This window comes from Pongo abelii, chromosome 2, assembly GCF_028885655.2.
Source record: "Pongo abelii isolate AG06213 chromosome 2, NHGRI_mPonAbe1-v2.0_pri, whole genome shotgun sequence".
Classification (NCBI taxonomy): Eukaryota; Metazoa; Chordata; class Mammalia; order Primates; family Hominidae; genus Pongo; species Pongo abelii.
Window position 1 is genome coordinate 93,087,693 of NC_085928.1, and position 26,913 is coordinate 93,114,605.

The window sequence follows — 26,913 nt, forward strand, 5'->3', positions numbered from 1 at the left end:
ATGCTTCTCTTCCCTTTGGACTGTAAGCTCTATGAAGGGCAGCGGTAGTGGCTATTTTGCTGATGGCTGTCTCCCCTGCACCTGGTCCTTATGCAGGGTGAGTGATTTATGTCAGGTCCCTAACTGAGAATTCAGTGTTGTATTTTGCACTTTACCACACTACTTCTGGGCCATCTTCCATTACTGATTGTAAGTCATTTCTCTGGTTAGCTGAGTCTTGGCTGCATGGGGAGTATATGCAAGTGAAATCTACAGAAACTGCAGACTTCATCCCCTTTTACCATTTCTCTGAATTTGCATAGCCTCCCGTTTCCTCCCCATAATGGTGATAATGCTTTGTTTATTGTATTAATATTATCTATCTTCCCTCCCTAAAAAGATAGCACTATGAGGGCAGGGACAATTGTTGGTTCTGTTTATTGCTGTCTCCATGCATAGAACAATGCATGGCCTATGATAAACAAAATGAGGTGTGACTCATCATAGCCATCAAGATCTGAAAGTCTGGGTTGTCTGAAGACTGTTGCTCCGTGCAGATGGGTTATTTATACTTTGTAGAGAATAAGATTTTTCAAACGCTGCGGAGTCATGGAGGGACTCTTGAGAGAGGAACTATAAATAAGAGCCCATTATCTGACCCTGAGGACTCACTTCTGGCTTTGCCTCTCATTTGCTGTGTCATCTTGAGTGAAGTACTCAACCTCTCTGAGCCTCACTTTCCTGTAAAATGGAGATGATAATACTACCTAGCTCTTAGAGCTGTTGTGAGAATCAAGTGAAATTGATTTCAATTATGTTCTACACAGTGCCTGACACATACTCAGCACTCAATAAGTATGACCTGAGATCAGTGTCATTAAACCTGGAATGTTACTCTATTCCTGGCTAGCAGTTATACATGCATTCCAGTTTTTACTTTATAAATCATAACTAAACCTTTCCCATAGTACTATGTTATTTGGTGAAGTTTCATATTCACTTTGACCATCAAATGTAGAAATCATCAGTTCTGGCTATGTAAAGTTTACTGAAAATGTTGATGAACAACCCAGGATTCAGCACAAAAAAATAAATCCTGGTTGATGTTAAAGACAGGAATATAAATCAGAAAACAAACATATCTGCAGTACTGTAATATTTAAATGCCTTCTCATAAACACTTAAGATTCTCATTAGTCCAACATCAGAAAAATGATAAATATTAATATCTGTCATCAAAGGAAAGCTTAGAAATCAAAGCAGAGTAAACAACTGTTGTATTTCAAGGATTACATAATACTGAAAGCATTTTTAATTAAACACCCCAAAACTCTATTTTTAAAAAACTTTCTGTACGAGTTGGTTTATTTTTATCCAGTATACAAACTAAGATGGATGTACATTTAATCAGAAAAAATGCAGGTAATTTGTTGAGTCAGATCATGTTCTCTAAGATTTAGGTTGTGTTGTATGTCTACAAAAGAGACCCAAATGTGTCTGAGGCAACCCTCCATCTCCATTGATCTTTAATTCTATTTCAGGAGGATTCCATTGGAAATGGGCCCTAGGTAGATCATGTAAGGGCATGGGTGCTTCCTGTCTTCATTGTGGGTTCTCTCCTGAAGAGCATCTCTTCTCAAGTCATGTTGTTGCTACTCTGAGTGGGCCAGGAAGCATATGCAGCAGTCCCAGGGTCAGGAGGGAGCAGAGAGGGGGAGGACAGTCTGCTGCCATCACTCTGAAGCTGTCAGCTTTCCCTTCCTGCTTTCACAGTGCCTGAGATAGCTGACTCAACATGAGATGGCTTCATCATGTCAACGGGGAGACCTGGGTTTTAGTTCTGGCTCTCCCACTGCCTTACGCAAGTCTCTTTTCTCTGGGCCTCCCTTTCCACGTCTGTAAAGTGAGGGCTTGGATCTGATCATTCTGAAGTCCTATTCCTCTCCAACATTCTGTGACCTGGGTAGAATGCTTCAGGGACCTGATGAGCTGTTTTCCCTGCCCTCTGCAGAAGAGTAATTCTGGAGTGGCTGGCTTTGGAACCAGTCAGAGCTATAGCTCATCTTAAGTAACTCATTTAAGTTCTCAGTTTCCTCATCCATTAAATGAGAATATTAAAAAATGGTTGTCAACACAAGAGATGTCACTGGGAAAGCATCTAGAGCTGCATTTGGTAGGTCACAGGGATTGAATAATGATGCTGTGTTATTATTATTATTACTAAATACTATAATATATATTATATAACAATAATATATATTTATATTTATATATTTATATTATATTGTTATATATTATATATTATAACATATAATATATAATATACTATATATTATGACAAAAATATTATATGTTATAATACATAAATATAGTAAATATAATATATTGTTACATACTATGTTTATATCTTGACTTAGCACTTTCCTGGCTCTTTATACCACAGTTTTCTCATCTAAAAATGGGGATAGTAAGAGAACTTACCTCATTGGTTAGTTGTGAGGATTAAATGAGATAATACATGAAAACACACAGGGCACTTTCTGGTACATGTTAAGCACTAATGACATGTTAGTGATTATTTTAGCTATGATTTTATTATTGGTCACAATACCTTGCTTTTAGTGAAAGCACTGGACAGGACAAGGTGAATGGGGTAGTTACATTCTCTAATACACGTGGCTGAAGTCAATTTCTAGTGGTCTAAAAAAACCCAACATTTTCCCTAAACATCTCATTTATCATAGGGAACGCTAAGTAAATGACACTGAATCTGCATTTAAAAGTCAAGTATCTGTATCCAACATGGGTTCTTTTTTTTTGAGACGGAGTCTCGCTCTGTCATCCAGGCTAGAGTGCAGTGGTGCAATCTTGGCTCACTGCAACCTCCGCCTCCAGGGTTCAAGCGATTCTCTGTCTCAGCCTCCCAAGTAGCTGGGACTACAGGCATGCACCACTGCGCCCAGCTAATTTTTCCAACATGGGTTCTTAAACCAGGATGCTTGGGCCTCTTTAGGACCTAAAATTTCAGGTCCATGATCTAGCTGCCCATAAAAATTGGAAGCAAGTTAAAAGAGACCTTACTTTTTTTTTTTTTAAATTAGATTACTATGTTCAGGCACTGAACTAAGATCTTTATGTAGATTTTCGTATTTCATCCTCATAGCAACTCTATGGAGTCGATACTTGTATTATCCTTGTTTTACACATGAGAAAACTGAAGCTCAGAGAGGTTAAACAAGGGCTCAAGGACACCCAGTTGGCAAGTGGTGGGCCTAAGATATGGACCCAGGCCATCTGGCTAGGGAGCTTGAGCTCTAATAGCTAATGTCCTTAGGTGGCAAAAAGGTCAGACCTGCCTGATAGCTACCTTTTCTGTGAAATGAAGTCTAATGGATAAGGATAAGGATATAAAAGGACTTGCTTTTTATCAATGACATAGCAAATTAATATTCATTTTTATTGTTTTCAAGATCATTCCATTTCAAGTGAGGGGATGAATTTCAATACAAATTAGACTTATTTAAGGAAACATCAATATTTTTCTCAAATTAGCAGTATCAAAACCTTATGGAATTAAAGAAAATGTACTGCATTTATATAATGCAAATTTATTTGGAAATAAAATTTCTTTATCATTTTCTGTAGCTTAGCTTGCAGCTGTTGCCATGTCTATTTTTAAAACACAAAAATAAATTGTTTCTTGTTAACTCCATTGGATCTGCAGGCAGGTATTAGACAAAGTTGGTGCAGATGAATTGAACATCCTGGTCGGAGGGCCCAGAATATTCTGTAAGAAGGTGCTATTTAGAAGAAATTTTCTTACCAACTGCATAAGAAAATAAATTTGGAAGATTTTAAAAATTATAGGAATACTCAAAAAATAAAATGACATTGCATTTCACCCATTCATGAGAGCACTATCAATATTTCAGTGTGTGGCTTTTTTCCATTGTTTTTATTGCATGCATATTTGTTCTGTTAGTTTTCTAACAGAAAATGGACACATTTTTCTAAATTTGGATAATATTTTACATATAGTTTTGTTTTCTGTTTTCACTCACCAATATATTGTATGTGTTTTCTCATGACATTAATGTCTACAGAGTACTCCACTGTTAGAACATGACATTATTTTTTAACCTATCCCACTTGGTCAACATATAGGTTTTCCCCACCGTTTTTTCTGATGTATTTGCATGTATGCATAATCACATTCATGATTTTTTCTTAGGAGACATTTCCAGGAGTGAGAATGCTGGGCCACATTGTAAAGCTGTAGGAGTAGCTGCCTGGTTTTCTGTGCGGCAAGCAGTGCTCCCCTATGGATCTAGAATACTCACTAACAGCTTCTCCTGGGCTCTACTTCCCAGGAGCTTCAGAGAAGAGAATACAGAGCCAGAAGCTAGTGGGGCAATTAACCACATCAGTCTTCAGTTTCTGCTGGTTGATCAAAGAAATGTGTTGGGTTGCCTGTACTGGCCTAAATGTGTCATGTATTATTTAATAGGTTACTATGTCAGCTTCAGATGCTTTCAGCTGCAAGTAACCTGCTTAAAAAGAATAGAGGTTTGTTTCTTCCACATAAAAAGAAGTCTAGAAATGGTTGGCTTTGGCTTTAGTTCAGCAGCTCAGAGACGTCAAGGAGAGTGTATCTTGCAGTTCTTGGCCTTTCCATAATGGCCACAGAATTGCTGCAGCTGAAGCAAGCATCATGTTTGTATTCAGGGAGTCAGGAGGGGGTGAGAGAACAGAGACATATTCTTGATCCTGGGAGTTGTTAGCCTGATTAAAAAAGTAGTGCTTTTTTCTCATATTGCAGAAATAATGTATGCTCATTATAGAAAATATATTTCACCCATAATCTTGCCACTCAGGTAATCACTACTCTCATATTGGTGTCTATCCTTCTAGTCTAGTTATAAATGCACAGATGCACAAAAAATGGGATTGTCCATTTATATACTGTTTTGTAACTGGCCTTTTAAATCAGCATTTAGCTCAGTGCCTAGTACCTGGTAGATGCTCTAAAGAAGGTACTGAAAAATTAATGAATGATTTAAAAAATATACTATGAATACTTTTCTATGCCACTGAGTATTCTACAGTATATGTTTTACAGTATAGTTTTTGACAGTTGCATGTTACTGAATTGTTTAGATGGTCCATAATTTCCTTCACTGGTTCTTTATTATTTTACATGTAGATTAAAAAACTTTTTTAACTATGATAAATAATTCTGCAGTGAATGTGTGTGTGTGTACACAAATCTCTTATTATTTTCTTAGATAACTTCCTTTCAAAAGTGGAATTTCTGGGTCTACGGATATGCCAGTTTTAAGGACCTTGATGTATACCACCGAATTGCCCTCTCCAAATGTGTGACTAACACCAGCAATGAGAATTATAATCTTTTAGCTCTTTATTTTTACAAAACAATATAAAGATACGCTCATCTTTGTACCCATCTCCCTTAAGGTAGCCACTTTCATTAGCACACAGGCAAATATGTATGTACGTTATTTTCCTTCCTTTCTTATATAAAAATATTGTACAATACACATTGTTCTGTACCTTGCTTTATTTGGTTTGACTGTTATATAATGTTCCATTATGTGAATATTCTATTTATTTACCTGTTCTCCTGTCCAGTCTGATTTGAAGCCTGTGTCTTTTCAGCCAAACTGGGCCCAAGTTAACCTTAATATTCTGGCCCTGCAGCTAGGCCTAATAGGAGCAGGCAGCTGTATCTTAATTTCCTAGTCCTGTGGTCTGGCCTACTACACATTTTGACTGCCTCCCAGGGCATACTTGGCAGTATTTGAAATATTCTGAATCTTCTAAGAAGGGAGAGAATTTCAAAGGTATGTTCTTTTCTTGAAGACCTCCATGGTCCTCCCCTAGCTTTGATTATGAGAGAGTTTCATCTTCTAGTTTAGGTAGAGAGCCCACCCCTCCTCCTCCAAGGGATGGTGGGCGTATATGGGAAATTATGACTCACATACCTTTTAAAGAATTTTATCTCACAGAGTGCTGGGTCTATTGTATGTTTATGGAATACGTTTTTTCTTTTTTCTTTTGAGACAAGGTCTTGTTCTGTCCCTCAGGCTGAAGTGGCAAGATCTCAGCTCACTGCAACCTGCACCTCCCTGGTTCAAGCGATTCTCATGCCTCAGCCTCCCAAGAAGCTGGGATTACAGGTGTACACCACGGTGTCTGGATGATTTTTGTATTTTTTTTGTAGAGACAGGGTTTCGCCATGTTGGCCAGGCTGGTCTCAAACTCCTGGCCTCAAGTGATCCACCAGCCTTGGCCTCTCAAAGTGCTGAGATTACAGGCATGAGCCACCATGCCCGGCCCCCATTGTATGTTTAACTTTTACATATGGACAGTCTTGTATTGCCTTATTTGTTAAAGGCAAATGTCAACTTTACTTTTTTTTTCTCACTCCTTTTATTGGTGCAGAAGGGCAGAGCCTACCTTTAAGAGCCCACCACAGTCACAACCCAAGCACATACTTTCATTATTCAGAATTTATGCCAGTTCAATAATATAGGCATACAAAAGATAAGGGCAGATTCCTGCATCACAGTTTCATTTTCCATGTGTATGGCTCATATAGTTCCTTATCCCTCCCTGTGTTTTCTGCCTCAGCCTTTCTTTTTTCCGTAGCACTTGTTACAATTTGAAATTGTCTCTTTATTTATTGCCTTTTTCTCCAGCTAGGTGATACTCTCTGTGAAGGGAAGAACTGAGTTGACCACCAGACTCTAGTACCTAGCATAGTGCCTGGAGTATAGAAGATCCTCAGTACATCTTTGCCAAACAAATGGTTCATAATAACTGTCAATATGCTATGTATAAAGGATAGTTGATTATATTTATTGAGTTTGAATCTGACCATTGTTTGAATTAATAAACAACATCAAGAACTTTTAGAGCCCAGTGAGCATTTTTTTTTTTTTTTTCTGCAAGAGACCGAGACTCACTCTTTTGCCCAGGCCGGAATGCAGTGGTATGATCATGGCTCCACCTTGAACTTTTGGGCTCAAGAGATCCTTTCACCTCAGCCTCCCGAGTAGCTGGAACCATAGGTGCCCACCACCACACCTAGCAATTTTTAAAAAACTTTTTGTAGAAATGGGGTCTTATTATGTTGTCCAGGCTGGTCTCAAATGCCTGAACTCAAGAGATCCTCCCGCCTTGGCCTTCCAAAATGGGATTTCAGGCATGAGCCATTGAACACAACCCAGTGAGTATTTTTTAACTGAAATTTTTATTTAGATAGTTCTAGATTCACATGCAATTGTAAGAACTAGTATAGAGAGATTCATGCCTATGCATTACCCAGTTTCTCTTCATGGTAACATTTTGTAAAACTATAGCATCATATTTACTATCGACTCATTTTATTTAGATTTTTCCAGTTTTACTTTTGTGAGCATTTAGTTCTATATAATTTTACCAGTGAGTATTTTTAAATTCTAAAAGGATGACTTCTTATTCTTGAACTTGAACACGTCAGTGATAGCCAGAATCCACAGTTCTGAAATGTCCTTTAAAAAATCACAGAATATTAGTGTAGGAATCAAATTTAATAGATTGTTTTGTGATATACCAGTTCCAAAACTTTAGAATTTCAGAGGCTGCAAACATAATTTTTGAATTAGGAAGTGAGATAGGATGGGAGCTGACATAGGGTTGCTAACTTTTAATTCTGCCAAGCAAAGACATTTAAAAAAATTATTATTTTTTAAATTTTTCTCATTTTGCTAGGTACTGGTTAAAAACAATATTATGGTTTGGTCCTGGTTTTTCAACTGGTCCTTAGCAATCCTTACTCTAGTCTAATTGCATCATTTCTGAGAATCAGAAAATTTAAGTGTGTGATGGTATTAGGCCATTCTTGCATTGCTATAAAGAAATACAGGAGACTCAGTAATTTATTAAAAAAAAAAAATAGGGATTTAATTGTCTCACAGATCTTCAGGCTGTACAAGCATGGTGCTGGCATCTGCTCCATTTTTTGGGGAGGCTTCAGGGAGCTTTTACTCATGGCAGAAGACAAAATGGGAGCAGGCATGTCATATGGCAAGAGCAGGAGCAAGAGGATAGGACGGGGCGGTGCCGTACACTTTTGCACAACCAGATCTCAAAAGAACTCACTCACTATTATGAGGACAGCACCAAGAGGATAGCGCTAAACCATTTATGAAAAATCCACCCCCATCCTCCAATTACCTCTCACTAGGCTCCACCTCTGACACTGGGAATTACAATTCAACATGAGATTTGGGGGCACAAATACCCAAACTATCTCAGTGATCCAAGTCTTTCTCATTGTGTGTTGGCATTTTCAATTTGGAAATACTAAGACATGATCAGAATATGCTTATTTTATAGCTAAAGACAACAGGGTACAGCAAGGGGAAGGGACTTTTTAAGGTAGCAGCCAAACCCTGTGTATACCTCACTTCCCTTACTGGGTTAACCTGCATAAGGATCTTGACCTGATGCACCAAGGAGAAATGGTTACTGGGTTGATCTAGAAGGAAGGCTAGTGGATGTTTATTCCAGTCTCCCGAACAATATAAACATCCCTTTTCCAGTATTTCTGGAAAACGATTTATCTGGTCTCTACATATATTTAACAGTAGAGAGAGCCCTACTGCATAAATTAGCTGTTATTACACCTGTTGATATATTGTTCTAAGGTCTACACATGCTTCCCAGTAAATCTGAACCCATTAATAAGAACAGTATTATGTACTGAAAACTTACTTTGTTCCAGGCCCTGTGCTGCACACTTGACATACCTCCTTAATCTCTGACCTTTGAGATGAGTGTTTCTACTGTCTCCAGTTTCCTAATGAGGGCCTGGTTCTCAGAGGGCTAGAGTTATTAGCAATGGGTAACGCAGCTAGTAAGGTACTACAGCTAGCTAAGTAACTGGGAGTTATATTAGTTTCCTAGAGCTACTGTAACCAATTGCTACAAATTTGGTGGCTTAAAACAACAGAAATTTATTTCCTCACAGTCCTGGAGGCCAGAAGTGCAAAATCAAGGTGTTGGCAGGGCCATGCTCCCTCAACAGGCTCTAGGGGAGGATCCTTCCTTGCCTCTTCTAGCTTCTGGTGGCCCCAAGCATTCTTTGGCTTGCAGCCACATAACTGTTTGCTTCATTTGGCCTTCTCTTCTATATCTTCTTCTCTTCTGTCTGTCTGCATCTGCCTTTCTTTTGTAAGGACACTGATCATTATATTTAGAGCTCACCCAGACAATCCAGTATGATCTCATCTCAAGATTCTTAATTACATTTGCAAAGACTTGTTTTTTCTAATAAAGTAATATTTGCAGGCTCCAGGGATTTGATGCAGACGTATTGGAGGGGTGGGGAGTGGCATTCAACCCAGTACAGGTTTTTACTCTAGTGCTCTGATTCCAAAATCTGTGCTCTGCTCTACTATACAGTGTCTTGTGAAGTGACATGGAGAAAATCCATTTTCCCTTTTGCATGATAAGAAAAGACTGGCTTTCTCTCTCAGTGCTGTATCTCCTTTGCCTTGCATGGTACCTTGTATAGAGGAAGTGCTCAGTAAAACGGAATGGCTTTATTGATGAATGACCCATCGAATGTATGAAGGTAGTTTTGCTGTCTCCCATTACTTTTCTCCAGGCTGAATATCCCCGGGTTTCTTATGTGAAGTTCAGAACCTCTCACCATTCTAGTTGTCCTCTTAGAGGTATTTTCCAGTTTGGCCAATATTCCTCCTAAAATATGCCTTTCAGGTTAAACTCTAGATAAGACCTAAGTAACAGATGTAGGGGAAGCAAAATTTCACCTTTACCTTCTTAGGGTTTTTGGCTGGGCTTAAAAATTAAATTGATACAAGGCAGATTAATAGGAGAAAAGCATACAAATTTATTTAATATAAGTTTTTTTTTGTGACATGGGAGCCCTCATAAGGAAATGAAGACCTAAAGATGAAGTTAGAATTGAACACTTATATATGGAATTGGATAAAGAGTAGTAAATTGTGAAGATGTGACAAGGCAAAGGGGCTTGGGCCAGGATATTTAACTGGGTGGAGAGGTGACGAGGAAAATAAGAGCTAGTTTAATAAAGTTTGTTTGTACAAAATTCTCTTGGTCTCAGTGTCCCGCCCTTGATGATAAGAATGTTACTTTCCTTCTGGTGTAAGGAGAATATTTTCTATACAGGGATTTTAGCTCTTGCTTTTATGAAGAAAAAGAAGAGGGTCAGAAATCCCTTCTTGCACCTGCTGTTTTTTTAAAATTATTTTTTATAAGTGCCTTTAGCTTGAAAATAATTCTTATGCCAATGTGGTATATTTTGAGGTGGCATATTCTGCCACCTTTCACACAGTAGAATGTTAATTCTCATGGTTTGTACACTGTATTGCTTTAAAGTAGCTGTAGATTGTGTTTACTTTAGAGCAGCTGCTAAAGTCATTGCTGGTGATTAATAACTAAAGACATTTTTTTAAAAACCTCTCCTCATATTAGTAGCTCTACTCAGTCATTGAGTTTTTAGGCCAAATTCAACCCTCAGTTTTGCTAGTACCATTTTTATTGATTTTGGATTCTGGGAATGGATTTTGAGTTTGGAAAGAAAATAATCCGAACATCACACTCGGGGTTTAGTAGAAAGGGCAAACATACTCATGAATATATCCGGTTTTTCCTCTCCATTCCAATTTGTTGATCCCATGGAAAAAGGTTCTATGCTGTAAGAGAGATGAATAATGATCCAAAAACAATTTTCTGCAAGAACAAATCAGAATTTTCATGACCAAATATTAGAGAAAAAAACCTTTTTCTTCTTTATTTCCACCCATTGTGGCATGTAGTTGGTACAGTCTTTTTTTTAATATGTCACATTTACCAACTGCTTATATTAATTTTCATGTACTTATACCCTGAACAAATTTATGCTCTTGGTATTGTATGTGCTGCAAGTTTCACTGCTGTCAAAACATATTTTTAAAAATAACCCATGGGTTTTAACCAGTACAGTCAAGATAAATTAGATTTTTTAAAGTAAAATCTACCTTAATATTTAGATCAGCAAGAAAATGTGATTATGATTAACTTTTGCCCTTATGTGGCAAGATAGGACAGAAGTATACTAATGTTTAAAAATTTTTTTAAAAAATTAATTTTCTAAACTAGGGATTGAAATAAGGAAAAGATAATAACTCCCAATGGTAGACTCGATGGTGTCATTTACTCCATTATACCTTCTATTGCGTCCTGAGGCCTTTGTCTTAATGGTTTCTTTGAAAGGAAACATTTTGAGGAGAAAAGTCCTCTGCTTGTCACTCTTCTCTCTCACCTCTTATCTGGCTGCTCTAATACTTCTGACCTTAACTTAAATGTCTCTTCCTCAGAGAAACCTTTACTGACCTGAAAGACTTGGTTAGTTCTTATATTGTAAGCTCTCTTAGTACCTTCTACTTCGTTTTTTTTCAGGCTTCATTACATTAATCTCAATTGCTTGTTAATCTTTGTCCTTTATCCTAGACTGTAAACTCTAAGAGGGCAGGGGCTGTATCTGTTTTCAGCATTCTACCTGTTTTCAGCATTCTACCTATTTCAGTGTCTGGCTCATACCACATGCTTACTAAACATTTCTTGACTAATTGGCTGGAGGATGAAAAAAGTCGTGTAAGGGTATATGGGAACAGTAATTTTAACAATTATTTGCATTTGCATTTGTGTATGTATGGACACTAAACTAGTAGTGGTGAACTTTTTTCTCTTCTTTTCTCTTTCTCTCTCTCTTTCCTTTTCTCTCTCTCTGTCTGTGTTTTGAGTACCACTGCATCAAATTACTGAAGTAGAAAGAATGGTTGACATTCTGTTTTAAAGTGACCATGTATTTGACCCACTTCTTCTCGAGTAATGTCATCACGATTGTATCTCATTGCTGTGGGTTCTCGGAGGCTGACAGGCGGAACAAGTTGCTTCAGCACACAGTCCTCATCTGTCATACAGAACAGCTTGCAGATTCTTATTATGTGAATGAAATATGGAGAGAGGGATATTTTTCTTCCTGGACTATCAGGGTAATTGAAAGTAACCATATCAGGGCATGAAGGGGAAATGCAGGAAAATAGACTGCCTTTGTGAAGGGCAACTCATCTGCTCTCAGAACTGCAGGTGTGGAGCCTCATCTCCAAATGCAAAGGCTTGGGAAGTGTTTTCCGTTATCAAAAGGCCTGAGATTTGACTAGCACCTTCTTTCAGTAAGAAAAATGCCTTGCTTCTCATTACCACCCCTCAGCGCCTGATGAGATGCCACGACTGTTGTCTTTGGAGGCACATCCCATGGGACTGGGGCACAGGGCTTTTTGTGTTCTTTAGACAGGGAAGAAAACTGTTTTAGTATTCCAGATCAATAAACTGTAGTAGAAAATTGGAAATGTGCTATGAAAAATCATTAAGCAGAGAAATTCTACTGTTCCTGAGTTTTGTATCAGAAGAAATAAATAACACTTGACTGCTCTTATAGTTAATATTTTACAAGCTTGGCCCTGGTGAAATAGAATATCAGATAATACTGTATCAATGACACTTTACCTTAAATGGTTTGGTTCTGTAGATAGAAATTGTATTTATAGAATTGTTTTAGTTAACAGGAAGCTTTTTATTTAACACTGGTGGAAAGTACTAACATGGTGATGGAAAACAAGCTACAACTCAGCAGTCATTCAAGTCATGACTTTGTTATATTTTGAGATAGCTTTAAAATCACTTAGTCCAATAAAACTCTAAAGTACTCTAACTGCCACATTGCTTTATCTAATTTATGAAACAGAGGCAAAGGAATCAACAATAACCCTCCATTTACCATTATTAGATTAGCTATTACTGAAACCGCAGAAAGTATATAATGCTTTACTTTGTGTTCACTTGAATTTTGTTATTAAGCTTTGATGGAACTTTCATTTAACCAAATGCCTTTGTTTACAACAATAAGCATGTTAAGTCTATTGTGTTCTGAATTTGGTATGACCATTTTATAACATGCCTCCTGCAAAGGCATGTTAAAGTTACAGATTCTATTCATTTGTGTTCTGTCAAACATTTTCAATTTAATCCAGTTAAGGTCTCATTTTTCTTCCCAACTTTCAAAAAAATATATATATTTTTCTCTATGAGGCCGCTACTTTTTCAAGAATATAACCAGGCATTAACAAACATGAAACTACTCATAGCAACTCCATAAAAATTGATTTTTCAAAATTGAATAAGCATCTGGTGGTCTGAAAATGTTTTATACCTGATATTTAAAAGATATTTTGACTGTTGCCAAAAGGAATCAATTCCTTCGTGCTGTTTCCCTTGCAGATGCTGTCATATGCCACTGTGTTGTGTAGAGCACAGGCTCTGGAGGAAGGGCAGACTTGGATTTGTACTTCAACTCTGCCGCTTACATGCCTGTGACCTTGACTTTACCTCTTAAGGAGGTCAGTGAACTGTAACTGCTCTTTCCTCAGTGTGTTACAGAGTTCATAATAGTACTTATTTCATAGTGTTATATAAGAGAAGATGCATGTAAATACCTCAAACATGTGGCTATTATTATAATTAATGTATGTGTATATATATGTGTGTGTGTGTCCATCCACACTGTATATATATGTACATGCTGCCGATTTGAGTGACACCTTATTGATTCTAAATTAGGTTACACTGGTGGAAATGCTGTCATCCTTTCAGTGCTTAATGTTCTGGTATCATGGCCATATCTAAAAGTAACATGGGCTAGATGTGGTGGCTCATGCCTGTAATCCCAGCACTATGGGAGGCCAAGGTGGGCGGATCAGCTGAGGTCAGGAGTACAAGACTAGCCTGGCCAACATGGTGAAACCCCGTCTCTATTAAAAATACAAAAATTAGCTGGGCGTGGTGGCATGTGCCCGTAGTCCCAGCTACTTGGGAGGCTGAGGCAGGAGAATCGCTTGAACCCGGGAGGCAGAGTGAGCCGAGATCATGTCATTGCATTCCAGCCTGGGTGACAAGAACGAGATTCCATGTCAATAAAATAAAATAAAATAAACCAACTCCCTGAACCATGAACCAACTCCCTACTCCAAAGAAGTGTTACTTTTAAAGTGGAATTTTATTTCAGTTCTTTTGAATTGACATAAAAACTAGAATAAGGAATGTTGTAGATATGTGTACTAGAACTATACGGCCCTTAGGGATCCCAGCTACAATATATTGTTTTTCACTGACCTTACTTATTTCCCAGATCTATTAAGCTTCTATCTGCCTTGCTGTCTTTGCATTTTTCATCTTTATCTCTATCCTTGACATCCACGTTTTTGGGGTAGTAGAGATGGGCTTGGGTAAATACATACTATTTCACCCAGCGTCCTTTGGACCAGTAACCCATAGAGGAGCAATGGGAAGTCATGCTGGGAGATCTGCTCTCTGACACTGGTTTCCAGCAAATTTCTATGGTTCTTAAGAGGGGTAGAATTTTTCCCCTTATCTGTATCATATTCTGTTGGCTTGAATAATGAGTCACAGAAGAATGAAAACTTCTTTAGCTGTGAAAGTTTCAGCAAGAATAAATGTTAGACCCATCGTGTTAGTATAATGCAAAATAAGATAGCATTTAAAGATAGTCTCTGCTTCAGCATCATATTGACAATGCCCCTCACTCGAGTCAGGGATTGGGGACTTACTGAGATACACCATCTGGCAAAATGTGGAAGGCCAGTTTTGTGCCAACTGAAAAAGCTGCATCAGTTCCAACTCTTGTGTACTTTGCACATTATTGGATGCCTTGCAAAAACGTTTATCACTTTTTAATTAGGAAGGGCTAAGGGACTTCAGTACCCCAAAGAAAATGTCAGCAACCCAAAGATAGAAAAATTATCCAGTGGATTACAAGGGGCAGTAAGTATTTAACTTTGAGCTCGCACATGAAATGAGGACAGTTTCATACTAGGATCTGTGCTGGGGGACATGAGGGTGGTATGTATTTGGTCTGTCTGGGTGGAACTGGGGATCTGGTCTTTCTGTTATTCTGACAGTTTCTCAGATTGTTTCTTCTGGAGCATGGTCAGTCCTTGAAAACACATGCCAAGAGATCAACTCTGTTCTGCTGCTTGGCCTATCATGTAAACTGTGGTCTGTCATGTTCATTAAAATGAAAATTTGTCGAATGGAATTTGTCCGACTGGCAGAATAGTTTAAATGTCAGATGTTGTTAGGCCTGGATATAAATATTATGTTTCTATTGTTAATTAATTGCAGCGCCTCAGTACCAGTGATCCAAAATCCAATTTAGTCTGCAATAGGCCTGTGGATAAAGGCCAGAGATAATGAATGCAGAAGGAAAAAATGTATTCAGAATTTTCATTGTATCTGTCAATGTCCTTTTAGAAAAATAGCAAATTTTGGTATGTCGCTGTAGTTCAAGAGGTGCAAAACAGGACAGAATTAAGACCCATTGTCTTTTGAAACCTCTCAAATATTACTTACTATCAAATCTATTCCACTGCTAGCGCTAAGTCTGTCCCAGCATCAAAATTTGTGACAGATGCTGCCCTGTTCCCTTGCCTTGATTCCCCCACATTGTTTCCACCCTTGAGTCTGTTGTTATGTTCACAGCTCATTTCAGAGTTGCCGGACTGAAATATCTAGTCCTGTAATCCTCCTCATTTTTTTTTTTTTGCAGTATTCATTTCCCTCTCCTTCTCTTGCCATCAACCCTTCCTTTCTTTTTCTTTTCGTCCTTTGTTTTGGTCCCCAGGCTCAGCAGCATGTCTATCAAGTCTGCCACTGTTTGTTAAGATCATTTTGCTTCCAAATTGAGCTGGTGGCTGATTATCACTCAGAATAACGCTGCTAGAACTGTCTGCATTAGTAAAGGGAGCAGAAATCTTTCCGCTGGTGCCCAGACCTCAGAGCTGACTGTTGTTGCAAAGCCATGAGCCAGCAGGCATTTGTGACCACCATTCTCTACCAATATTTTGTTGAATACTAGCTGTGAGCATGGCACCTTACCCGGCCACCTCCCTGGTGGTAGGTGTGCCAGGCACAGGAAGACTAATTAAGACTTTGGAAGGCAGGACTAATGTGTTCCAGTGGTCAGGGACCCTCATTTAATTCCTGGCATCCTGGTCCGTGCCAACCTCATTCTGCCCCTGCGATTATGCCAGCCAAGAAGCAGGAAGGGGAAGATGAACTTTGGTCTGCTCTGAGTTTCCCTGTCCGCAGTGTCTGTCAGGTTAAAAATGAGAGGGAAGGAGGCCAGAGAGTCTTCCAGATGGAGAGTTCAGAGGAGGGCACAACCAGACTCCCTCTCTGCAGTGACGTTGCTGGGCCATCCGAGCACTGGGCCAGGAGCCAGGAGCAGAGGCTCCTGCCTGACCCTGCAGTGGAGTGGGGACCTGGCAGAATGGTCACCCTTGGCTCAGGGTAAGAGCAGATTCAAATCAGGTGCACACAGGCCACGTGGTGGAGGTGGAGCATTTACCCCCAAGGCTGGGTCAGTCTGGTTGGACGTTGGACCCCACTCTTCTTAAGGGTGCTTTCCCCAAGTCACATGTGGGTAGAGTTGGCAACTGCAGAAACCAAATGGGGAGTTGGTATTCTCTAGCCTCTCTGTTTTCTTCCTTTAGAATGAGGCAGGCATGCAGGAAAGGTGACCTTAGTTAGGCTGGAGGCAGCAGTAACAGTGGTGGCCCTGCATCCTTGGACTGACTTGCATGTTCCAGTCAGCAGGGGTTTGGTGAGGTACTGACAGTCACTCTTCATGCCTCTTGGTAGCACAACTTTATAACCGGTTTCAGCATTCATTGAAAAGTATCCAGTGTAGATGCTCCAGGAACAGAGTTTTGCTTAAATGGGAATGATTTTTAAAGTCTAAGGCTATCTGAGGTCTATGTGATGATGGAAAGGTAACAAATGAGGTTAAACACTGAATATCTGGTTTTGCCTTCCTTATAAATGGATTGTTTTAATATTGCATCTGCAAAACCTCAGTTTCTCCCCAAGATGAACCTCTTTTTCTCAAATTCAGGCTATTAGAGTTTGGGGGAGGACCTGTGCTATTGGGAACAGAGCTATTTGACTTAAAATGTCATCACATTCTGAGAAAACATACTGGGGCCATGTTAGGGCATCCCTGTGCAAATGCCACATTGTCAGAATGTCTCCCCCTGGGGTTAGACTAGCCATGGCACCTTCCAGTCCTGTTGGGGTGGCACAATTTACTGCTTACCCATTGCCTGGGCACCAACCCAGCCAGGGTCATGCTCCCTGAGATTTCATGGAATTTGATTTGTCTGTGACTCTATGAATTTTCAGATGCTAATTATTGGCTGATTAGTATTCTGCTCCTCAGATGTCACCTAATGATTTTCCAGAGCTTCTGTTTCTTGGTAAATTTATTTTTCTGATGCATGGCAAATATGACAGCATTGAATAGATGTGGCAAGGGCATGTCGTGTTGTGTGTATGTGTCTCAGGCCATAGAAGGGTAGGCTTCAGTAGAGAGATAACTTATTGTTTTGTGAAAGCATGGAGTACAAATTAAGAGGATGAATGAAAACCAAGAACAAAACTCAAAACTAAACTTTCCTTAATAATTGGCAATCAATTTTCATTTCTAGTAATAATGAAAACTTATAATATTCCTTTATTAAAGAAATTTTACTGAGTATATGTGCCAGACAGTGTTCTAGAAGATGTAGATTTAATATAGAACAAGACAGATGTGGTCCGTATTATTGCTGAACTTATGGTCAAATAGAAAGACTTTCACATACATTTTGACAATATTGATTAGCTCCCCAGGTAAATAACAAAAGTAAGAATTATTCTGGTCACCTCCCTGGACTCTAAATGTATCTGAGTTTCAGAAATTCTGAAAATATTCTATAAGAAATGCATACATATAAATTGAAATAAAACTTCTAGGAATATATCTGAGAAGTGTTAGGTTTTTGGGGCCTTTGCTGCTATGTCTTTATGACGGTTTAAATTATTATGCAGATTCTTAAATAATTCCATGTGTTTAAAATATTAATTTATCATTAGGTGGTTTAACCAGGGCTGTGTTTTCCAACTGCCTGGTTTTCACCGATATGCAGGAAAAGGTTTTAGAAAGGGGTTTAAGAATCTTCTCTTAGTTGAAAATTGGCTATGATTTGAAAGAATGCTGCAATAATTTGTCTGCAGTAACAGCTCACTGAACGTAGCATAAAAATGAAAACGAGGGCTGAATTTATTCGGTGTCTTTGTTCTTGTACCTGAATGCACAGACTCTTTCCTAGGTATGTAAATAATTGTTAAAGACTTAAAGGTCAATAAGCAATTCCTTAACATGGCAGTTAAGTCAGGTGAGGGCTGCAGAATGCAACAATAGAGGCAAATCCCTCAGTTTCAGGTAATGTTGCCTTAAGAATGGAGCAGTTGGATGGTACCCAGAGAAAGGTTTCTACTGGGATAAGATGAATCACCATCAAAGCAGGTTTCTATATGTGGGAAAGATATTTGTTTAAATTCAGACCTATTTTTAAGGGAGCTGGGGTTTGGATCCATGGATTGAGAGGCTTGAGGTTTGTAAAGATTTTTTGGAGGGCTGTCCTCTGAAAAACCAGCAAGATAAATCAGTGTGTTATTGGCCTGTACTGCTCTACTTCCATGTTTATTTCTTTTAGGAGAACTGAAGCCCAAACTATTTGGATTCATTTAAATTTAATTTATGACTTGCAGGAGGTCAAATGAAGGATACAGAGATTGTCTGCTCTAGAACAAAATATGGACGAATTAGGCATGAGGAAAGTGGGAAGTGGTATAACATTGTAACTGTAGGTGAAAATGTTTTCATGGCCTGTAGTTTAGATCCTTGGATTTTTAGGTCGAGGAAAACATGGGAAAGAGAGGGCTAATTTGAGTGGCTATTCCTGATTATTGTCTGGATATCTATACTCTGGAACAAGAACTTTTGGGTTCTGACTTGCTCCCATTTTGGATAGCCAGGACACACACAAACACATACACACACACACACACACACACGCATTTTTAGATTTACACAAAGATGTACACAAAGACAACAGAATCTGTTTGTATTAGTTTGTTCAACAAGTACGGTTGTGTGCCACATAATGACATTTCAGTCAGTGATGGACTGCATATAGGACCCTGGTTCCATAATATAATAATACTGTATTTTACTATACCTTTTATATGTTTAGATGTTTAGATACACAAATACTTACCATTGTGTTATAATTACTTACAGCATTTAGGACAGTAACATGCTTTACAGGTCTGTAACCTAGGAACAATAGGCTATACCATACAGGATAAGTGTATAGTGGGCTACACTTTCTAGGTTTGTGTAAGTACATGCAGTGATGTTTGCGCAATGACAAAATCACCTATGGGTGCATTTCTCAGAATATACTCCCATGACACATGACTGTTTATTGAATGACTGTTGGGTGCTGGGATAGAATCTGGGGCTTTCAATGTGTGAGTAGGGTGGGGTTGGTTTGAACAATAAAGGCCATAAATTTTAGAGAGCTTAGATTCTAATTAGGGTGAGAAAACATAAACACACGAGAAAGTAGTGCGTTGACAATAGCATGGGTTCCTATCATAAGACACTATATGATTATGGTGAGGCCAAAGCTCAGTTTAAAACCAGTCCTACCTCCTGTCCCTTTCAACCTTCTCAGGAACCTTCAGTACTGGTTACCCTTTCTCTTCTACACTCACTCTGCATCTTAAATAGATCTTCTCCATTACCTTGATACATACTCAGAATTTTTTCTGTTTAAAAACTATACAAACAACCCCTCTTCCAGCCCTTTGTCCTTTAGTTGCCACTCTTTCCTCCCCAATCACAGCCAAACTTATCTAGGATTGTCTTTACTCATTGTCTTTGTTTAATGACTTCCACTTCTGTCTTAACTAACTCTAAACTGAATTCTGCCTCCATCAGTCCACAAAACAGTTCCTGCTGAGTTCCTCGAAGACCTTCCTATTGAGCTTTTTTTAGTATTTATATCGCTTGACCTTTCTGTGAATCTTGAGGATTTAGTTTTACTTCTCTGGCAACTGTTCTCCCTCTTATGTAGGGTTCATCCTCCTCAACACAACTGTTAGGTGTTGAACTTGCTCACGGATCAGTCCTAGGCCCTTTTGTCTTTCTACTTATACTGACTCCCTGGACAGTCGCATCCATATTCACAACTGCAGTTACTTCCTACTTACAGATAACTTACCACTCTCAGGCCTCCCCTCTTAGCTACAGTCCCATCTATCCAAATGTTTACCTGGATATTTTCCTTTAGATGTGCCTAAGGCACTTCAAATTCAATGTATCCACAACCAAACGAGTGATCTCTTTTGACTCCAGACGTGGACCTTCATCCAGTGGGATTTAGTTAAGGTCCTTGTCTAATCCCAATTCACAAAAGGAAACTGTCATAAAATTGTAATTTTCAAACATTTTAAAAATCATATTTAATAATTCTTTTCCAACTTTAATGCATTATGATAAGAAACCTTTGATATCTATTGTTCGATATTCATTGAAACTACTTTCAGGCCTACTATATGCTTAATTTTTTCTTATGTTTCATATGTGCTTGTAAAGAATGTTGTGGCAGATTGCATTTTCCAAAGGTGATCACATCAGCACATTTATCCAATCCTGTGCTCATCTTACAGTGTAACAGACACTCCCTCATTGAGGGCAGCAAGGCTGTTGTTCTCTTTCCTTTAGTCTGGGTGGGGGTTTGTGACTGACCTGACCAGTGGAGTGGAGTGTAAATGGTGTTACGTGATTTCTGAGCCTAGGTCATAAAAAATACAGCTTCTCTCAGAACTCGTCTTTGGAACTCAGCCACCATGTTGTGAGGAGACTCAAGCCACATGGAGAGGCCACATGGACGTATTCCAGCTGCTAGCCCTAGCTGTGGTCTCAGCTAACCCTGAGCAACAACTGGCAGATATGTGAGGGCATGAGTCTTCAGATGATCCCAGCCCCTAACTTAGATATTTGAGGGCATGAGATTTCAGATGATTGCAGCCCCTAACTTTCAAGTCTCCTAGCTGAAGCCTCAGGCTTTGTAGCATACAGAAAAGCCATCCTGCTGAACCCTGCCAGGATTCTTGATCCGTAGAAACCGTGAGAGATAATAAATTCTTACATTTATTTTTAAATATCTAGTTTTTGGATAATTTGTTATATGTCAATAAAAAATGGGGGGTGGAGCCAAGATGGCTGAATAGGAACAGCTCCTGTCTACAGCTCCCAGCATGAGCAGTGCAGAAGACGGGTGATTTCTGCATTTCCAACTGAGGTACCGGGTTCATCTCACTGGGGAGTGCCGGACAGTGGGTGCAGGACAGTGGGCGCAGCGTGCTGTGCATGAGCCGAAGCAGGGCGAGGCATTGCCTCACCTGGGAAGTGCAAGGGGTCAGGGAATTCCATATCCTAGACAAAGAGAGGGGTGACAGACGGCTCCTGGAAAATCAGGTCACTCCCACCCTAATACTGCCCTTTTCCAACAGCCTTAACAAACGGCACACCAGGAGATTATATCCCGCACCTGGCTCGGAGGGTCCTACGCCCACGGATCCTCACTCGTTGCTAGCACAGCAGTCTGAGATCGAACTGCAAGGTGGCAGCGAGGCTGGGGGAGGGGCACCCGCCATTGCAGAGGCTTGAGTAGGTAAACAAAGCGGCCAGGAAGCTCGATTTGGGTGGAGCCCACCATAGCTCAAGAAGGCCTGCCTGCCTCTGTTGGCTCCACCTCTGGGGGCAGGGCACAGACAAACAAAAGGCAGCAGTAACCTCTGCAGACTTAAATGTCCCTGTCTGACAGCTTTGAAGAGAGTAGTGGTTCTCCCAGCATGCAGCTTGAGATCTGAGAAAGAGCAGACTGCCTCCTGAAGTGGGTCCCTGACCCCCGATTAGCCTAACTGGGAGGCACCCCCCAGTAGGGGCGGTCTAACACCTTACATGGCCAGGTACTCCTCTGAGACAAAACTTCCAGAGGAACGATCAAGCAGCAGCATTTGCGGTTCACCAACATCTGCTGTTCTGCAGCCACGGCTGCTGATACCCAGGCAAACAGGGTCTGGAGTGGACCTCCAGCAAACTCCAACAGACCTGCAGCTGAGCGTCCTAACTGTTAGAAGGAAAACTAACAAAGAGGAAGGACATCCACACCAAAAACCCATCTGTACATCACCATCATCAAAGACCAAAGGTAGATAAAACCACAAAGATGGGGAAAAAACAGAGCAGAAAAACTGGAAACTCTAAAAATCAGAGTGCCTCTCCTCCTCCAAAGGAACGCAGCTCCTCACCAGCAATGGAATAAAGCTGGACGGAGAGTGACTTTGATGAGTCAGGAGAAGAAGGCTTCAGAAGATCAAACTACTCCGAGCTAAAGGAGGAAGTTCAAACCCATGGCAAAGAAGTTAAAAACCTTGAAAAAAAATTAGATGAATGGCTAACTAGAATAACCAATGCAGAGAAGTCCTTAAAGGACCTGATGGAGCTGAAAACCATGGCACGAGAACTACGTGACGAATGCACAAGCGTCAGTAGCCGATGCGATCAACTGGAAGAAAGGGTATCACCGTTGGAAGACGAAATGAATGAAATGAAGCGATGAGAGAAGTTTAGAAAAAAAAGAATAAAAAGAAACGAACAAAGCCTCCAAGAAATATGGGACTATGTGAAAAGACCAAATCTACGTCTGATTGGTGTACCTGAAAGTGACAGGGAGAATGGAACCAAGTTGGAAAACACTCTACAGGATATCATCCAGGAGAACTTCCCCAATCTAGCAAGGCAGGCCAACATTCAAATTCAGGAAATACAGAGAATGCCACAAAGATACTCCTTGAGTAGAGCAACTCCAAGACACATAATTGTCAGAGTCACCAAAGTTGAAATGAAGGAAAAAATGTTAAGGGCAGCCAGAGAGAAAGGTCGGGTTACCCACAAAGGGAAGCCCATCAGACTAACAGCTGATCTCTCAGCAGAAACTCTACAAGCCAGAAGAGAGTGGGGGCCAATATTCAACATTCTTAAAGAAAAGAATTTTCAGCCCAGAATTTCATATCCAGCCAAACTAAGCTTCATAAGTGAAGGAAAAATAAAGTCCTTTACAGACAAGCAAATGCTGAGAGATTTTGTCACCACCAGGCCAGCCCTAAAAGAGCTCCTGAAGGAAGCACTAAACGTGGAAAGGAACAACCGGTACCAGCCACTGCAAAAACATGCCAAATTGTAAAGACCATCAAGGCTAGGAAGAAACTGCATCAACTAACGAGCAAAATAACCAGCTAACATCATAATGACAGGATCAAATACGCACATAACAATATTAACCTTAAATGTAAATGGGCTAAATGCTCCAATTAACAGACACAGATTGGCAAATTGGATAAAGAGTCAAGACCATCAGTGTGCTGTATTCAGGAAACCCATCTCACGTACAGAGACACACATAGGCTCAAAATAAAGGGATGGAGGAAGATCTACCAAGCAAATGGAAAACAAAAAAAGGCAGGGTTTGCAATCCTAGTCTCTGATAAAACAGTCTTTAAACGAACAAAGATCAAAAGATACAAAGAAGGCCATTGCATAATGGTAAAGGGATCAATTCAACAAGAAGAGCTAACTATCCTAAATATATATGCACCCAATACAGGAGCACCTAGATTCATAAAGCAAGTCCTTAGCGACCTACAAAGAGACTTATGCTCCCACACAATAATAATGTAAGACTTTAATACCCCACTGTCAACATTAGACAGATCAACGAGACAGAAAGTTAACAAGGATATCCAGGAATTGAACTCGCCTCTGCACCAAGGGACCTAATCGACATCTACAGAGCTCTCCACCCCAAATCAACAGAATATACATTTTTTTCAGAACCACACCACACCTATTCCAAAATTGACCACATAGTTGGAAGTAAAGCACTCCTCAGCAAATGTAAAAGAACAGAAATTATAATAAACTGTGTCTCAGACCACAGTGCAATCAAACTAGAACTCAGGATTAAGAAACTCACTCAAAACTGCTCAACTACATGGAAAATGAACAACCTGCTCCTGAATGACTACTGGGTACATCACAAAATGAAGGCAGAAATAAAGATGTTCTTTGAAACCAATGAGAACAAAGATACAGCATACCAGGATCTCTGACACAATCAAAGCAGTGTGTAGAGGGAAATTTACAGCACTAAATGCCCACAAGAGAAACCAGGAAAGATCTAAAATTGACACCCTAACATCACAGTTAAAAGAACTAGAGAAGCAAGAGCAAACACATTCAAAACTAGCAGAAGGCAAGAAATAACGAAAATCAGAGCAGAACTGAAGGAAATAGAAACACAAAAAACCCTTCAAAAAAATCAATGAATCCGAAAATATCAACAGAGTTGATAGACCGCTAGCAAGACTAATAAAGAAGAAAAGAGAGAAGAATCAAATAGACACAATAAAAAATGATAAAGGGGATATCACCACTGATCCCACAGAAATATGAACTACCATCAGATAATACTATGAACACCTCTACGCAAATAAACTAGAAAATCTAGAAGAATTTGATAAATTCCTGGACACATACACCCTCCCAAGACTAAACCAGGAAGAAGTTGAATCTCTGAATAGACCAATAACAGGCTCTGAAATTGAGGCAATAATTAATAGCTTACCAACCAAAAAAAGTCCAGGACCAGATGGATTCACAGCTGAATTCTACCAGAGGTACAAGGAGGAGCTGGTACCATTCCTTCTGAAACTATTCCAATCAATAGAAAAAGAGGGAATCCTCCCTAACTCGTTTTATGAGGCCAGCATCATCCTAATACCAAAGCCTGGCAGAGACACAACAAAAAAAGAGAATTTTAGACCAATATCCCTGATGAACATCAATGCAGAAATCCTCAATAAAATACTGGCAAACCCAATCCAGCAGCACATCAAAAAGCTTATCCACCATGATGAAGTGGATTTCACCCCTGGGATGCAAGGCTGGTTCAACATATGCAAATCAATAAACATAATCCAGCATATAAACAGAACCAAAGACAAAAACCACATGATTATCTCAGTAGATGCAGAAAAGGCCTTTGACAAAATTGAACAACCCTTCATGCTAAAAACTCTCAAAAAATGAGGTATTGATGGGATGTATCTCAAAATAATAAGAGCTATCTGTGACAAACCCACAGCCAATATCATACTGAATGGACAAAAACTGGAAGCACTCTCTTTGAAAACTGGCAGAAGACAGGGATGCCCTCTCTCACCACTCCTGTTCAACATAGCGTTGGAAGGTCTGGCCAGGGCAATCAGGCAGGAGAAGGAAATAAAAGGCATTCAATTAGGAAAAGAGGAAGTCAAATTGTCCCTGTTTGCAGATGACATGATTGTATATCTAGAAAACCCCATCATCTCAGCCCAAAATCTCCTTAAGCTGATAGGCAACTTCAGCAAAGTCTCAGGATACAAAATCAATGTGCAAAAATCACAAGCATTCTTATACACCAATAACAGACAAACAGAGAGCCAAATCATGAGTGAACTCCCATTCACAATTGCTTCAAAGAGAATAAAATACCTAGGAATCCAACTTACAAGGGGTGTGAAGGACCTCTTCAAGGAGAACTACAAACCACTGCTCAATGAAATAAAAGAGGATACAAACAAATGGAAGAACATTCCATGCTCATGGGTAGGAAGAATCAATATCGTGAAAATGGCCATACTGCCCAAGGTAATTTATAGATTCAATGCCATCCCCATCAAGCTATCAATGACTTCCTTCACAGATTTGGAAAAAACTACTTTAAAGTTCGTATGGAACCAAAAAAGAGCCCGCATTGCCAAGTCAAATCCTAAGCCAAAAGAACAAAGCTGGAGGCATCACGCTACCTGACTTCAAACTATACTACAAGGCTACAGTAACCAAAACAGCATGGTACTGGTACCAAAACAGAGATATAGACCAATGGAACAGAACAGAGCCCTCAGAAATAATGCCACATATCTACAACTATCTGAACTTTGACAAACCTGACAAAAACAAGAAAAGGGGAAAGGATTCTCTATTTAATAAGTGGTGCTGGGAAAACTGGCTAGCCATATATAGAAAGCTGAAACTGGATCCCTTCCTTACACCTTATACAAAAGTTAATTCAAGATGGATTAAAGACTTAAATGTTAGACCTAAAACCATAAAAACCCTAGAAGAAAACCTGGGCAATACCATTCAGGACATAGGCATGGGCAAGGACTTCATGTCTAAAACACCAAAAGCAATGGCAACAAAAGCCAAAATTGACAAATGGGATCTAATTAAACTAAAGAGCTTCTGCACAGCAAAAGAAACTACCATCAGAGTGAGCAGGCAACCTACAGAATGGGAGAAAATTTTTGCAACCTACTCATCTGACAAAGGGCTAATATCCAGAATCTACAAAGAACTCAAACAAATTTACAAGAAAAAAACCACCCCATCAAATAGTGGGCAAAGGATATGAACAAACACTTTTCAAAAGAAGACATTTATGCAGCCAAAAAACACATGAAAAAATGTTCATCATCACTGGCCATCAGAGACATGCAAATCAAAACCACAATGAGATACCATCTCACACCAGTTAGAATGGCAATCATTAAAAAGTCAGGAAACAACAGGTGCTGGAGAGGATGTGGAGAAATAGGAACACTTTTTCCCTGTTGGTGGGACTGTAAACTAGTTGAACCATTGTGGAAGTCAGTGTGGCGATTCCTCAGGGATCTAGAACTAGAAATACCATTTGACCCAGCCATCCCATTAGTGGGTGTATACCCAAAGGATTATAAATCATGCTGCTATAAAGACACATGCATGTG

The 26,913-nt window shown here is 39.5% G+C and overlaps 1 protein-coding gene across 27 annotated transcripts in view; it reads left to right on the forward strand.

Moving 5' to 3' along the window:
- Positions 1-26,913, forward strand: part of FHIT (fragile histidine triad diadenosine triphosphatase) — a 1,506,756-nt gene that overhangs the window by 12,958 nt on the left and 1,466,885 nt on the right. For 4 of the 27 annotated variants that reach the window (XM_063722034.1, XM_063722035.1, XM_063722030.1 and 1 more), the window contains exon 2: positions 13,351-13,469. The exons of the other annotated variants lie outside the window; for them this stretch is intronic. The gene's annotated coding sequence lies outside the window, so the exon portion shown is untranslated. The remainder of the gene's footprint in view (positions 1-13,350; positions 13,470-26,913) is intronic. 27 annotated transcript variants of the gene reach the window in all.